Below are 16,598 nucleotides of genomic sequence, written 5' to 3'. Positions count from 1 at the left end.
AGCAAAGAGTTATGTTCACGGAAATGCACGCGGGCAGTTCTGTGCTATTCAGTAGGGTCCCTAAGAGTTGGAATCAATTAGACCGTAGTTAGTTTGGTTTAGAGGGTTGGTAGCGTAGTGGGTTATGAGCTGGACTGCTATCCATGAGGTTAGCAGCTCCAAACCTCCAGTCACACTAAGAGAAAAAGACGAGGCTTTCTGCTGCGATCAAGATTTATAGACTGGAAAACGCTTAACGCTTTCTTATGGGGTTGCTATGCCTCAGGGTGGAAAAGCTGAAATAAATATTAATAATGTTTTGGAGTAGTTTTCAACTTGCTCAATAACGCGTCATTACACAATTGTCTAGTAATTTCTACATATGTCATATATGTAGCTATAGAGACTGACCTTCTCAGGGCCACAACCCTGTGAAGTGTTTGGGGAAGCACTGTCTACTAGGGCGGTTCAGAGATTCACATTGCTCTCGGGGGTTCCCCAAACCCTTTTCACAACTGGGCCCCAGATTTTGCTGCTGCCTCCCAGCGGCAAGCACATCCCACAGTCCCAAAGGAACTCCAATCCTCCCGGCACCTGCAAATACCACCACAGCGTTCACCCGCAACAGTGCACTAGACTATCAAATGGGACCATGGAGAATATATTTTCCCCGGCAATCCACACCCCACTGGAAAAGGGAGTCACCAAAGGGTCTTTCTGTCAAGTTCTCCCTACGATAGACCAGACATCTTCGAGGGTCTCTCCTGTAAGACTTCTGACCCTTCCTTCCACACTGGCGCCAGCCGGTCTGGAGTAATCTAGCTAGTTGGTACCGAAAGTCGCCACCTATGTGGGTCCCCCAGGGTTTTCTTCAGGACCCTTTGGACTTCTGGCAGGGACGCCAACTGTGCAGTGGCAGGTCTTGTGGTTGCGCCAAGTTGGACCATCTCCACGAGCGATCTTTGCAGGTGCCCCGGAGGTCCAGGCCAATGCCTTTAGTCATCTCACTTCTGGTCTTAGTCACCAGGCATTGGCAGCAATGTGGTGGGAGTCTTGGGCCAAGGTTCTGGGGACAGCTGTCATCTCGCACCTCCCCCAACCTCTGCAGGGAGTGTTTCTCTTAGTCCAGGCGTTCCAGGCTTGCTTTCCCCTTTCACTTTTCGTTTCGTTGTGGGTGGGGACTCCCTAGGTTCAGGGAACCCCAGCCAACTTGCCTGCAACTGTCGAAGTCCGAGGACGCCCAGAGGAAGGAAGCAGGGCGGTGGTGCCCGCCAGGCTGCGCCCGCTGTTGCTTCCCACCCTGCCCTCCATGGAGGTACGGAGCTAGGCTTCATCGCTTTGGCAAGGGAGGTGCTGGTGGTTCCCAGAGAAATGGAATTTTCCCGGAGCCCCTCCCAACTTCCCAGGGACCCACCCGTCTTCCCAGATGGGCGGGCCGCCAAGCTTCCTCCTAGAGGGAGTTTGCTCAGGACTTTTAAGTTTTCGGTTGCGATCCTGCAAAGGCTTTCCCGCCTGCAGACTCTTTCTATTTCGCCACCATCCTGCCCAGAAAAGACGAGGAGGCGGCGGGTTGGGGTTGGTTCGGTTTCCTGCTTCCTGAGCAGTGGCGATTGCTCCTCGGTTTGGTCCTGTGGGCGCCGAGCGCTGGGCTCCGGGAGCTGGAGGCCGTGCGAGGCCAGCAGTCAAGGCGCCCGGCCTCAGGCGGCAGGAGGACGGCGGAGGGACTTGCTTCTGGCTGTCCCCGCCAAACCGCCAGCTTCGGAGAAGACGCAGTTCTGCCGCTCGGAGCGCTGCGTTCTGCTTAGCTATCCACCTAGGCAAGTTCAAGAAAGGTATCGCCGCTCTCTGCTTCCGCCTCTGTCTCTCCCACGCCCAGCTGGCAGGGGATGTGAGGGCGCGCGCTGTGATGTCTCTGTCTCTGCTTGCAAAATCAAATGATGCCCTTTCTCCTCCTTTATTTTATCAGGATATTAGAGAAAGGAGTTGACCAAAATGGTCACTGCTCCGCACGCAGGCATGGGTCATAAGTCTGAACAAGCCATTTCTCTCTTTTGGAATGCCAGCTCAAACGGGCCATTTGCAGACTATTTTCATTGAAATAAAATCCTTGTTCAAGGTGACCTACATGTAAAAACCATCTAGCTCTCTCAAGGGTGATTTTGGCTGCCAGTTGCAAGGGCATGCCGTTCATTTGCATGTCACTGAAATACTTCCATGCACTTACAGTGACATGAATTTCAAAGAATGTCTAAAAACCAATGTGATGCTTAAATAATGCCTAATACACATTGAAACGGGATGACCCAGAAGTTGGGAAACGAACTTAGAGTGGTTGTGGCCAGCTATGCATGTGTGTTTAAGTTACTTTCTAATTTGTGATTTTGGTTAGGGCCCTTTCTTTGACACTGTTCCCATATTCCTCTTGTCCCTGTGCTCAAAGAGGACAGTGACTTGGCTGCCTTCTTGCTCTAGAATTACAGAATAAACAAATCAGGATGGTTCCTCCCTTCTGGAATGTGGAGCTTGCAAGTTGAACCATTCTGTTGAAAGACACAGGTGCAGGGCCTGTTGGAACTGAAGTGTCTTGTTTTCTTAAAAGGCAGTTTGATAGGGTCGTTAGCAAGAGAGCTGAGGTATAATATTCCAATAGACTATTCAGAGACCATTCAAATGTGTAAAGGTAAGGAGTAAATATCAAGACCCTCGTTAGTTTTCAAAAGTTCAGACAGAATAGTTGCTTGATGTTCCTTCCATCTTTTTTAACTTAGCCAAATTAAGACATCAGAAAAGTTCCCAAGGTCTGCAAAGATGAGGCTTTAATGTCAAATTCTTACATTCTCTGCCTGTTTTCTTCACTCCGTGTTTTAGTTAAACCCAGAAGATGCCCTCTTCTCAGAGCCATCTGCTCTCAGACAGAGTGGGGGTGGGGGGTGAGGTGACCGCTCCTAAAGCATGACAGGCAGGGTGTCCCCAGACTTCAGGTTTTACTGTTTTTCCGTGAATGGGAGCGGGAACTCCAGGTCCTGATTTGATGGGAGAGTTCTGGTTGGAATGTTCCTGCAGAATCTTGGTGGGTTTGAGGAAAACAGTAAATGCTTTAGGGAGGAAAGACAATGAAAAGACCTCAGAAATCAATAGAGTAAATGGCAAGAGCTAGTTTGCAATATGTAATGTTTTCCAAAGAAAATGATTATCAATTTCTTCAGGGGACGTGGAAAACAATGATTTAAATTGTATTGAAATAAAATGTGATCATTGAAGGATTTTAAACCCTAGGATATTTTCAAACTCAAGGGTGCTGGTTTTGGGTGAAATTCAGGAAAGCTGTGAATGAAGCCCTTGAAATTATATGTATATTTGTAACTCTTTAATTGGCTTTTCAAATCAGTCTCTGACCTAGCATGGTTTAAAAAAACTGTATCAAAACTTTGAAAACTTCCCTTTTCTTCCTATCTCTTTTGGAGTATATAAGCAAAATTTGCTCATTTTGTAAATATTCTTTATCCTGTCTTTAGGCCAATAGCTTGAAATACTCTAAGATGTTGTTACAAATATGTACATTTTTCTCTAATCACCATAGTATATTTTGTGGCAAGAACTATATTTTATACCTGAATGAACTGAAGCAAAGCTTGATTGAATAACTTGCCCAAAGTTACAGAACTGGAAAATGGTAGAGCTAGGATGCAAAGCAAGACTGGTGGAAAGTTATTGGTCTTTATGAAAGATAATCTTATTTAGGTAGAAGTATTTCCTCACTTTGATAATTACAGTCAACCACGATTTCATTTGATGCAGTATATTCGGATATAATGTTCATTTTAAAGCAATGTTTGTATGGTGCTTGATGTTATTGATTATATATTTAAAGTGTATCCTTATAATCAAATGATAGTCACTTCAGTGTTGATATATATTTGATTCCTTGCTGAGATTTCTCTAAATGGCCCCTGAATTAAAAGAGCTATCTAGTATGCTGTAAGTTTGTGGCAGTAACTTGACAATGGGTGGACACATGTGGATTGCCCTATATGTCTGTCTTATTGTGTGTCTGCCCAGCCCTGCCAACCAACTTGATGATAGAAGGCTAGGTTGATGGAGAAATCAGGAAGAAGATTATTTTCCCATCCTACCGAAGTGGAGGGGGAGTTGCCAACAATTTGAGAGCTCTCCTTTATCCAACAGCATTTTCTGAAGGACAATGACAAGCAGCTAAATTCTTTATCTCAGTATTAGCTCTTAAATGCATTTATTTAGTGGTTACAGTGACTGCATTTAAATAATGATGTTAAACATGGCTTAAATGCTTGCTATGCTACTTCATTGGGTTGGGTGGAAAATTTCCAGAGAAAGTTGAGAGGACATTTAAGAGTTTAGCTATCAGTCAAAGTATATTCATGAACATATGCCCAAAGTTTATGATTTTTTCTAAATATGTATGTTTATGTCTGTGCATATGCATATATATATATATGAATGTATGCATATTTATAATGGGATCCTGGTAACACAACAGTTAATCATATGTCTTCTTACCATAAGGTTTATGATTTAAACCTACCAGCAATTTTGTAGGATAAGAGATAGGAAGATCTGCTTCCATAAAGATTACAGTCTCTTTTATCAAATGGGGTCTCTAAGATTTGAAAACTGATTTACTGCCACATACACATGGAGACATACAGATATACATTGCTCAATGCTCACATTATGTTCTGTGACATAGAATGTTTTGTGATCTGGACATGCGTGAATGCCAGATTAAAACTATGTGAGAAAGCTTCTAGTCATCCTGGTTGTTGCTGCTGATGGAGGTGATGGTGGAGGACAGATGAACAGGTCCCCACAGGGGTGATGGTTGAGAGAGCAGCAGGAGTGGGGCAAGAGGGAGTGAATGAGGATGGAGTTGAGCACACCTGGCTGTGCCTGCCATTCTGCCTGCTTGAGCATCTAAAGCAGGCAGACCCTAAAGCCTCTGTTACTGCCTGCCCACCTCACCTACCAAAGCCTGAGAACCCGTGCCCAGCCCGATGTCCTCTGCCTTATCTGCTGTAACCCTCACATGGCTCACAGCTGCAAGAGCCTGGGCTTGGGTCTTGAAGACCCAAACTAAACAATTCGAGAGGTCTGAAATTGTTATGTAGGGGGAAATAAACCGAAGGAGAGCTGCCTTCCTTGGGGGTGGGGGCTGTGGAGCTAAGGAGATAGATGCAGTTGCCCATTTTCTAAAAGGATGTTAAATTGTGCATACCTGTCTACATATGTTCATAGAAAAAATCATGATAAAAAGAGAAAAGATGGAAGTTGTCAAGGATTTCAACTTGCTTGGGTCCACAATCTTTGCTCATGGAAGTGACAGTCAAAAAATCCAAGAACATATTGCATGGGGCAAATCTGTGGCACCATACCTCTTGAGCGTGTTGGAGAGCAAGCCATGGTGCAGATTCTCATGCATACCCAAGTCCTGGCTCAATTCCTTCACTTTCCTTACATGCACGAGAAAGCTGGACAACGAATAAAGGAAACTGTAGAATAACGGATGCATGCGAATCATCGTCCCAGTGAAGAATTTTGAAAGTACAACTGACTGCCCAAAGCACACGCAAGTCTGGTTGGGAACAAGTCCAGCCATCTTCCCCTTTACAAGTGAGGATGAGGAGACTTCATCTCACCCACTGTTGGCCAATTCCTGGAAAAGGACACCTTGCTGAGAAAAATAGAGGGTGAGCCAAACAGAGGCAGAGCCTCGACGAGATGGACTGACACAGGGGCTACAGCAATGCATGTGGGGATGGCACAGGCCTCAGCAGGGGCTCATTCTCTACTACAAAGGTCTGCTCTTAGTCAGAACAAACCCAATGGCACCAAAGAACAGCGGCAAGAGTCTATTTCCGATATGATATTTCTAGAATCATGGACTGTGGTGAACAGATATAAAGACTATTTTTACTTGACTTTCAGATTTCTGTATTGAAAACAACAACAACTCACTGACAGATAATTGATTCCAAATCATAGCAACTTTATAGGCCATGGCAGAACTGCCCCTGTGGGTTTCCAAGACTGTAACTCTTTATGGGAGTAGAAAGCCCTGGATTTCTCCTGAGAAGTAACTGGTGGTTTTGAACTACACACTTTGTGGTTAGCAACTCATTGACAGATAATTGATTCCAAATCATAGCAACTTTATAGGCCATGGCAGAACTGCCCCTGTGGGTTTCCAAGACTGCAACTCTTTATGGGAGTAGAAAGCCCTGGATTTCTTCTGAGAAGTGACTGGTGGTTTTGAACTACACACGTTGTGGTTAGCAGTCCAAAATTATAGTTACCATGACACCAGGGCTCCTAGATTTTGTGTTATAGGAGGAAAATGGAATAGTCAAGAGATATTAAAAGATACTGAAGTATACATTTTAGTTATTAATATCACTACAGCACAAACATATTGTGATTTAAAAATTTGAGAAGAAAGTCATAATATGTTTTTGTCCTCTGCTCACAGTTACCTACATGACTTCTTTTTCAAACCATTCGAATCAGAACATAATCCAAACATTATACCATTTAATAGTTTAGCCATATCAAGAAGTGTTGTACAATCACTAACACAATCATTTTAAAAACATATTCTTTCTTTGCGTATTCTGTGAACCAGCTCCCCAGAATCCCTGCTTTCCCTTGCTGTACCCCCAGGAACCCTATTCTATTTTTGGTCTCTATAGATTCACCCAACCTGGATTTCATATACTGGAAAACATAAGAAAGATAAATAACAGAGTTAAGAATGCTACTAACAATAACAAAATACCTACCTTAATAAAGCAAGTAGGGCATTGATGTTTTCAGTAAATATTCATCTGCCTACTGCTAGACCAATCCTCTTGGTTTGGCTGTCCTTTGCTTCTTGACACTTCCTGTAATGTTGGCCTTTAACCCTCAGGTTACAGATGTCTTTGAGCCCAGTTCACCTCATGGGATTTCTGCATCACATCATGCTGTTGTGGCCCTTGGAGTAAGCTGTGCGCCTCAAGAGTCAGGGATCCATGTCCCAGTATTCTATGGCCTGGGTTCCCAAGGGGTGTTCAGAAATTTGGACCAATGCACCTTCTCAAAAGCATGGGATCAGGCATCCTGTCCCCGTGGTTTCTGTAAAAGTCTTTTTCCTTGCTAGGAGGTTGGTCTTCTTTTTAGTCCTAATAGCCATTCCATATGTATCCTCACTTTGCACATAAAGGTTTTGAAATGGAGAAACGCACTTGGATTAGAATACAATAGTTAACCTGAGATTAACCTGAGATTTATATTTCTTTCAAAGATCATGTTCTTGTTTTGCTATCATGTGATATATTTTATTTAAAAGGTCAAGTGTTCAGTAGAATTAAAAAAAAAATACCCCTATCTTTGCCTGGTAATAGAGGGGGCTATATTTTGAAGTGACCCAATGGTATCTATCACTTTGGTTTACCACAAAGCATTCTATCCTTTTTAAAAATGTCATTTACCATCAATCAGCAACAGGAAATAAAAGGCTTTGAATGCAGTTAAAATATCTATAAAGAATTTATGCCTAAATAAAACAGGTATTTGCATACATATATTTTATAGTGCTTTATCCCCTTGCAAGCCTAGTGGTGCCTTGTGGGTGGTTTATAGTAGACTACTTATTCAAGTATCGATTATTGTGGAATTGATTCGTATTGACCTCCTGTGTGTGAAAGTACTTTATAACCCTCGCCAGATAACTGGCTTTGACCATGTAGATTGAATACACTTCTTTATCTATTGAGTGTGGATAAAAGAGGATGAGAAAAGATGCTGATAGCATTATATGTTTCAGTTTTGATATTTTTAAAAATTTTTTACCAGTACTACCTGTGATTGTAACAAGTTGGAACTTCACATGGCGATTGCTCAGTTTTGTCATCCTGTTGAGTATAAAGTGAGCCATTTCAGAAGCAGGAAGGGGGGAATCTCACTACCCGGCTATCATCAAGAAAGATGAGTCAGGAATTGAGTGCGTCTTTTAGACTCAGATATCCCTGGACACCAAAACTCCTTGATCCAGGAGACATAGAGGTAGAAACAGTGCTGTAGAAACTGATCTGTGACACCCAAGAAGCAGTAGAGGCAGAACCAATAAAATGAGACAGAGGACAGTGTTACTCCCATGAAGGGAGTAACCCTGAGTACCTTTGGGCAGGGGGCTCCCTTATGGGGTAGGACACCTCTAACCCTTGATTAGGAGAGCTAGATTTGCTGGCCCCAGAGCTATAGCTTTGGAGCTGAGGGCTCTAGCAGAGTGAAGTGCTCTTTGGGCATTTATTGGCAGTGATAAACAAACTGGAGCAATGTTTGAGCAGAGCAGAGGCCAAGGGACTGCATAACTAAGGGGGCAAGGACCAGTGAGAGGCTTGTCTGTGGACATAACTGAGATTGAACAGTCCTTTCCAGAAGAACTGTACCCTGAGCATTTCTTATCCCGGATTGTAATTTGTTAATTTCCCAAATAAACCCTATAACCATAAGTATGGTTTGTGAATTCTGTGTGGCCATTGGAACAAAACATGCGACCCTAGGAGAGAGGCAGAGATTGCCTTTGGAGGAATGGTTGGCATGAGAATTTGTAAAAAGATTGCATGGTGGAGGCGTGGGTGACCTTCTCCTCATAGGAGTCAGCCTTGGTTTGCTGTTGAGTTTGATTCTCCATTGTGAAGTCATTGGGTATCAGACCCTACCTGCCCCCCGCCCCCCGCCCCCTACTCTTTTTAGAGTAGAACTATGCTCCATGGAGTTTTCAGATGATGCTTTTGGGGGGGGGGAGTAGTTCCAAGCCTTTCTTCTGATTCTCCGTTAGGTGGACTTGAATAGCCAACCTTTCAGTTAGCAGCCAAGAATGTATATGGAGCATATGACAATGGATAAAATCGTTTGAATGCATTTTAGTCAACCATATTTCAAAACTTTATATTTGCTAATGGTTCCTCCAAGTATTGTTAATAAGGAGAAGACCAGGGAGAGTGACAGAAATTATTTAATCAAATAAAAGAATTGGAACTGAAAATGCCCTTAGAAGAGGAAAAACGGATGGTTGTAAAATTAGGGAGCGAGAAGTTCTGTCTACAATTATGACGTGCGGAAGGAGCCCAGAGGAAATTCATGATAGCATTTATATTGCTCTATGGTGGGCATTTTGTTCAGATTCCTTGTAATTAAAATTTCAAAAGATACCTCCCCTGCAATTTATTACTACTATCTCCAAATTTTTCAAGCGTTATTCTTTATTTGAATATTTTAGAGTCATAAATGTAATATTTTCTACTTTTTTCTCTCCTTCTCTGTAATAAACTTAGGGATACAAATGGAAATTTAATATTTCAAAAGAAAGATTTTAGTGCTAAAATTATGCTAGATTATAATACCTAAAATAATATTATTACACAATTCATTGAAATAGTTCATTCACATTTGGTAAGTACTCATGACCAGCTATCATAAAGTCAGTCCTGATTTATAGTGACCCCATGAAACACAGTAGGATTGTCCCATAGGAATTCAGAGACTAAGCTCTTTACTGAAACAAACCGCCTCATCGTTCCCCCCTGAAGCAGCTGGGTTTGAATGGAGGATATTTTAATGAACGGTCTAGTGATTAGCCACAGTTTCACCAGGGCTCCTTGAGTACTGGGCATACACATTAAGATTTTATTGAAAATGTATATCACAGAAGTAGCTAGAGGTAGTGTTGACATTAAAATTTGGAGTAACTAAGGAAGGTTTCTTTAATATCAATTTTTCAAATTGCCCTTTTGTTTCAGCAACCTGGTGATTTTAATATCCTGAGGCTTGACACAGAGTGGAGAGATATGCCTTTGTTTCTTGAAGTGGAAGGAGGGTAATTATGAAAGGGATAGTTGGAAAGGAGAACTTGCTAGAAGACTTATTTCTCAGGCATTTTTCAAGCATAACTTAAAAAAACCATGCTCTCTACCACTGGGTTGATTCAAACTGGGTTGATCTCAGCACTATCGTGTAGAATTAGAACTGCCCCGTGGGTTGTTGAAAATGTTGATCCTGATGGGAGCAGAAAGCCTCATCTTTCTCCCGTGGAGAAGCTTGTGGCTTTTGAACTGCCAACCACGTGGTTAGTACAGTAGTAACCCCCTAGAGTGATCACTTTTCAAAGATGTTCTTTTGGAAGTAGCAAGTTTGGAATTTGGTTCCATTAGAATTCATGTGAAGCTAGGTTGTTTAGAGGAACAAAACCAATGACAATCTTGTGTATATTAAAATAGCTTTATATCAAGAATTAATTGTATATTAAGAAGGCATCTCAGCCCAGTCCAACTCAGGTACATGCGTCTGAGGCTAGCCAGAGCTGCTTTCAGATTCACAAAAGTACACGCTAATGCCACAGAAGCAGGAAGCAGGGAGACCGCAGGCCGGTGGATGCAGAATCACGTGGATCCAAAGTTGGTGGGAACATGGCAGAGCATCTATAGCTCTCAGGGTTGGTAGCCCACGTGGCAAATACCCTGGAGACAGACACGAAATCCAAGCAAAGTGGAAGGTGAAGGGCCATCCACAAAGGAAAACCAATAAGAATAAGCTCAGATTTTTCAGCAGAAACCATTCAGGCAGGAAGACAATGGTGCAATGTATATAACAGTGTAAAAGGAAAAACCTGCCAGCCAAGAATTTTATATACAGCAAAACTACAGCTCAAATATAAGGAAGAAATAAAGGTGTTTTCAGACAGAGAGAAATTCAAGGAATTTGTAAAACCAAAACTAGACTTACAAAATATCATAAGGGAGCTGGCGTCAAGGAGTTCAAGGAGGGAAAATAATGTTTTGAAACTGATTGTGGTAGCAATTGTGAAATATTGCTTGATGTGATTGAACTAAAATGGGTTTGAAAAAAAGGAATACTGAACAGAAATCAACAAAATAAAGACATAAATAAAACTTGCACATATCAATGCAACTAAATGTTAACACACCACTTAATAAATAGGGAGCATCAGACTGGATAAGGAAACAAGCCCCACCAATAGGCCACCTACTAGAAGCACTCCTCAGTTACAAAGACAGATATAGACTTAAAACCAAAATATGGGGACATTTTTCTATGCTAATGAAAACCCCCAAAAAAGAACAAGAGTGGCAGTATTAATCTTCAATAAAATGGGCTTCAAGGCAAAAGCATCATGAAAGACAAAAAAGGACACTAGATAATTTTATAAGGAACAATAGAACAAGAATACATAATCATTATAAACTTATATGCACCCAAATAAAATAATCTCAAAATCCAGTAATCAAACTCTTACAGAATTAAGAGAGAAATAGACAATACAATACAGAACTAACAGTAGGAGATTTCAATACACAACTCTCAAAGAAAGACAGATCATCAAGAAAGAAAGTCAATAACCACATGCAGGAAATAACACAATTAACCAACTTGACCTCCAAGACATACACATAGCACTCTATCCAACATACATTCTTTTCTACAGCATATGGAACAGTCTCTAGAGTAGGCCACATGTTAGGTCACAAAACAAGCCTTAATAAATTAAGAAATATATTGATATTCGACAGTCCATAATCTGAGACCACAATGCTATAAAACTAGAAGTCAATAATAGAAAGAATAAGGACAGAAAATGAAATGTATGGAAGTTGAATAACACAGTATTTAAAAATTACTTTGTGACAAGTGAAATAACAGATATTTTTAAATTCCTTGAGACAAATGGGAATGACAACACAACATTCAAGAATCTTTGGGACCCAGCCAAAGTAGAATTCAGACAACAATTTATAGTAATCAACAAGCACATGAAAAAAGAGTAGAAATTCAAAATCCAAACATTAACCCAGCATTTTCAACATCTACAATAAGAACAACAAAATAAACCTTCAACCACAAGGTGAAAAGAAATCATAAAGGTTCAATCAGAAATAAATGTATTGTAATAAAGAAAGCAATAGGAAAAAAAGTCAAGGAAAGAAATTCGTTCTTAGGATTAACAAATCAACAAATTAACAAATTGACAAAACAGCAAGAAAGCATAACAAAGGGAAAGAAACAGAAAATACAAATACATCAAATTAGAGTCTAAAAAAGTGACAATACAATAAAACCCAAAAGATAGAAAATTACAGAGCAATATCCCTTATGAACATAGACACAAAAATTCTTGGTAAAATCCTGGCCAATAGAATCCAACTATTTATCAAAAACACAACACATCATGATCAAATAAGTTTCATATCAAGTACACAAGGATGGTTTAATACACCCTTGTTTGGAAAAACAATCAATGTAACCCATCATGTAAACAAAACAAAAAATAAAGACAACAAGATCACATTAATGGATGCAGAAAAGGCATTTGAACATATCAAGCACTCATTCCTGATAAAAACTCAATAAAATAGGAATAGCAGGAACATTTCTCAATATAATAAAGGCTGTATTCATGAAAAACCAACAGCCAGCATCTCACTCACTGGTGAAAAACTGGAAGCATTCTCTCAGTGAGAACCAAAAGAGGAAGGAAGCTCCTTATTCAACACTGGGCTGGAAGTCACAGTCAGAAGAGTAAGAAAACAAAAAGCTTAGAGAGGAAAAAAAATCAGATTAGCCAAGAAGTGAAAATTTCACTATTAAAAATAATGTGCATGCTTGTTGAATGGGAAATTTATTTGCTTGGTAACCTTTCACGTAAATCATATTAAAAGATTAAAAAGAAAAAAATCACTATTTGCAGATGATATTATTTTATATGTAGAAAATTATAAAGATTTGGGTAATGATTAAAAGAGAAAGAATTGTATGATTCATCAGTCTGATGGGATACAAGATTAACACACAAAAATCTCTCCAATCCCTATATATTAATGAAGATAGCTCTGAAAAAGAATAAAAAACAATACCAAAAATAAAATATTAATAATAAAAAACAATAGCATTTACAGAAGCCATACATATGATGAAATACTTAAAATAAACCTAATCAGAGAAACAAAAGTGATTTACAAAGAAAACGATGGAACACTATTATAAGAAACCACACAAAGCTATATAAATGGAAGAATATCCCATGTTCATTATAAGGAAGACTTAGCATTGTGAAAATATCAACACTGCTCAAAGAAATCCATAAATAAGATAGAATTTCAATCTGGGTCCCATTTCCATTCTCTAAAGAAATGGAAAACCCAATTACTAACTTTTCAAGAAAAGGGAACTTTAATTGAGTTAATGCTGACTCATTACAACCCTATATATAGGACAAGGTAGAACTGCCCCTGTGAATTTCCAAGAGTGTAACTCTTTATAAAAACAGAAATCCCCATATTTCTATGGAGTGGCTGGTGGTTTCAAACTGCTGACCTTGCAGTCCAATGCATAACCGCTATGCCAACCAGAAAAAGCAAAGAAATTCTTATAAAGAACAAAATAGGAGGTCTATCAACCTGACATCAAAACCCATCACCTAGCCACAAAACAACACGGTACTAGTACATTGGTAGGTATATTGACCAATAGAGCTTGAATAGAATGGTATAGAAAATTCATAAATAAATTAATCCACCTACAGAAAACTGATCTCCAACCAAGTTCTCCAAACATAAAATGGTAAAGAAATAGTCTCTTCAACAAATAATTCTGGCAACACTGAATCTCCATTTGCAAAAGAATAATGCAGGATCCATTCCTTACCCATGTACAAAGATGAACTCAACATGGATCAAAGAGTTAAATGGAAATCTAGAGGTATAAAGATCATTAATAAGAACACAGATAAACATAAAGTCCCAATTTCAGGGCCTAAACATACAATCAAATATAGAGAGGAAGCACACGCAGACTTAAATACATGACTTGGACCTAATAAAAATAACACACTTATGTGTATCAAAAGACTTTTTGAAAAAGAGTAAACAAAGAACCCCTGGTTTGGGGGAAAAAAAAACTTTCGCAGAGATGCAGATCAAAAACTGATGAGCCATCACTTTGCACAACAATGGCAGCCCATTTAAGAAACAAAACAAAAAAGGACAAAAGCTGTTGAGGTTTTGAAGAGATTGGAGTTCTCATACACTGCTGGTGGAAAAATATGTACAACCATTGTGGAAAGTGGCATGGTGCTACCCCAGCAAACTAAGAATAGAAATCCCATTTAATCCACACAATACTGAGAATATACCCTAAAGAAGTAAGAGTCATAACAGGACTGGACATGTGCACTCCACTTTTTATCACACTTCAGTTCACAACCCAAATGCCGGCCAGTTGGAAAATGGATGAAGAAATTTTAGTGCCTAAAGACAGTGGAATATGATGCATTGCTAAAAAATGAAGAAACCACAACATACTTGGTTATTGGATGAGCCTGGAGAACATTTTGCTATTAGTCAACCACGGAAGGACAAATATTGTATGAGATCACCACTAGAAGAATAAAATAATCAAGGCCAAAAGGCTTGCATACCAAAGGGAACTGACCATGAGCTTCACAAGGGAGGCAGACAAGAGTAGGAAGATAAAGCAAGATCCGAAGGTTAACCAGCACAGATTTGAGTGAAAGGGAGGATGGGGTTCTGTAAGACGGAGCAGAGAAATCAGGGAAGGAGAGTGGGCTAGCATACAGGGGTAGACGCTGATGATTGGTCTGAACTGTTGAGGGCAGACTTGAGAGTCTGCAGTGGAACCACCACCACCCCCTCCCCTTCACAATAAAAAGTTAATCCAAAACTATTAAGAAATTAATGAATGCATGGGAGAAGAGGGGGAGAGAGAAAAGATGAAAATGAATATCAGGAGAGACCTCGAAGCTTCCTGTTGAATGTAGAGTAGCTAAAGTGAGAGAAAGAAATGATAGCATAAAAGAGATGAACAGAAAACCTTCAAGGCCGGTCCAGAGACCAAATATAATCTGTAAATACTTGGCGTTTGGAAGCCAAAAGTGAGAATGTGCTTGGGGTTTCTGAAGGTGAACAACCGGAAGAAAGCATTCAAGCTTTGAGATGTAATATCGAAGAATTCTCCAGAAAAATCCTCATCAGTACAGGAAGCATCATAAGAGAAGATGGGAAAAATAGAGTCACTGTAACATAAATAAATAAATAAACAAATGAACATGTCTGCGTTTTATCACTTCAGGAAACACTATGTGATCAAGGCCAATGGTATTGAAAGAACACAGTGACAGAAACCAAGGCTCCAGAGTGGTTTTAACAAACAGATATCATGCTGGAAACATTCATTTGTCTCTACCCAGAAATTTGGAAGGCAGCTACTTGTCCAAATGAGAGAGATCCATAATTGGCTCATCCCAAAGAAAGGTGAGCCAACAGAATGCAGAGTTTATAGAACAATGTTAATGTAAGAAATAAGTAACATTTTGCTGAAAATTATTGAAAAATCTTTGCAGCAGTACATCCGTAGTCAACTTCTGGAAATGCAATCTAGAGTCAGAAAAGGATGTCAGAAGAGGACTATCATTGCTGATATCAGACAGATCCTGACTAAAAGCAGAGGATTCCCCAAAGATGTTTGCCTGTGTTTTATTGAGTATGCAAAGCATCAATTATGTGGATCCTAATAAATTATGGAATACATGAAGAAGGAGAATTCCTGAACACTTGTGATAATAGTGCTCATGTAAGCAGCGCTTATTGGAACATAATAATGGGATGCTACTTGGCTGAAAATTAGGAAAGGTGTGAAACTTGCTTTTTTTTTAACCATTCTGAATGACTCTAAATATTATTTTGCTCCACTTTGCATGATAATTTTGAAATGTATGTATATTATTTAACTCATATTTCTTCACATTCTCTCTTGAACTCCATTGGACTGTCATCCCCACGACTTCACATTTAGCAAATGTGCCCAGAAACTGCATGTTATTAATACATGTGTACTTTCATGAGGATCTGAGAGTTATTTACTTCCCTTCTAGGCCACTCTGTTTCCTTGTTCTTCCTGTGCTTCTCCAGCATGTATTTCAGACCTCTACTGGTTCTCTTTTATATCTCCAAGCTCTCTATATAGACAAGTCTCAGGATTCAGACCTTAGGCCTTCTTTCTATGTATATTCGCTCCGTTGGTGATCTCATCCAATCAAATGGTTTGTAATGTCTTCTGCATATTAGTGATTCATAAATTTATATTTCAAGACATGACATTGACTCTGAACTACAGACCCATATATCCAACTACATGATCAACGTCTCCAATTGGATTGCTTCCAAACTTCTTCCACAGTCTTCCCCATCTCGTTTATGAGAATCCTACAGGCAATTAACTAATCAGCATTGGGAGTTTACAGGATGCTCTTATGCTCACACTCGGTATTGAATTTGCCATCAATCATCTAGCTGTGCCTTCAAAATAAGGTTCACATTTGACCTATTTTCTCCACCTTTACTGCTGTAATGTGAGTCTAAGCCACTGCTATCGTCCCTCATCTGTATTCTTGCAAAGATGGGACCGTTAATATTTCACTTGCTCCCCAGTCTCCATCCCAATCTGTTCAGAGTTCAGTCCATGCATTAAAAATAATAGCAACACCAACCCTCAGTGACTTTCAAAAACAACAG

The 16,598-nt window shown here is 40.0% G+C and overlaps 1 protein-coding gene across 2 annotated transcripts in view; it reads left to right on the top strand.

The window, feature by feature from the left end:
• Window positions 1-1,122: 1,122 nt before the first annotated feature.
• The window catches only part of IL15 (interleukin 15), an 82,529-nt gene continuing 67,053 nt past the window's right edge, over window positions 1,123-16,598 (top strand). The window contains exon 1 of one of the 2 annotated variants that reach the window (XM_075543755.1): window positions 1,123-1,294. The gene's annotated coding sequence lies outside the window, so the exon portion shown is untranslated. Of the gene's footprint in view, window positions 1,295-1,434; window positions 1,812-16,598 lie in introns of those variants that run through there. The other variant, XM_075543756.1, reaches the window with a different exon arrangement.

This window comes from Tenrec ecaudatus, chromosome 3 (genome assembly GCF_050624435.1).
Source record: "Tenrec ecaudatus isolate mTenEca1 chromosome 3, mTenEca1.hap1, whole genome shotgun sequence".
Taxonomy (NCBI): Eukaryota; Metazoa; Chordata; class Mammalia; order Afrosoricida; family Tenrecidae; genus Tenrec; species Tenrec ecaudatus.
The sequence above is the reverse complement of the archived record's forward strand: the minus strand, read 5'-3'. Positions and strand labels throughout refer to the sequence as shown.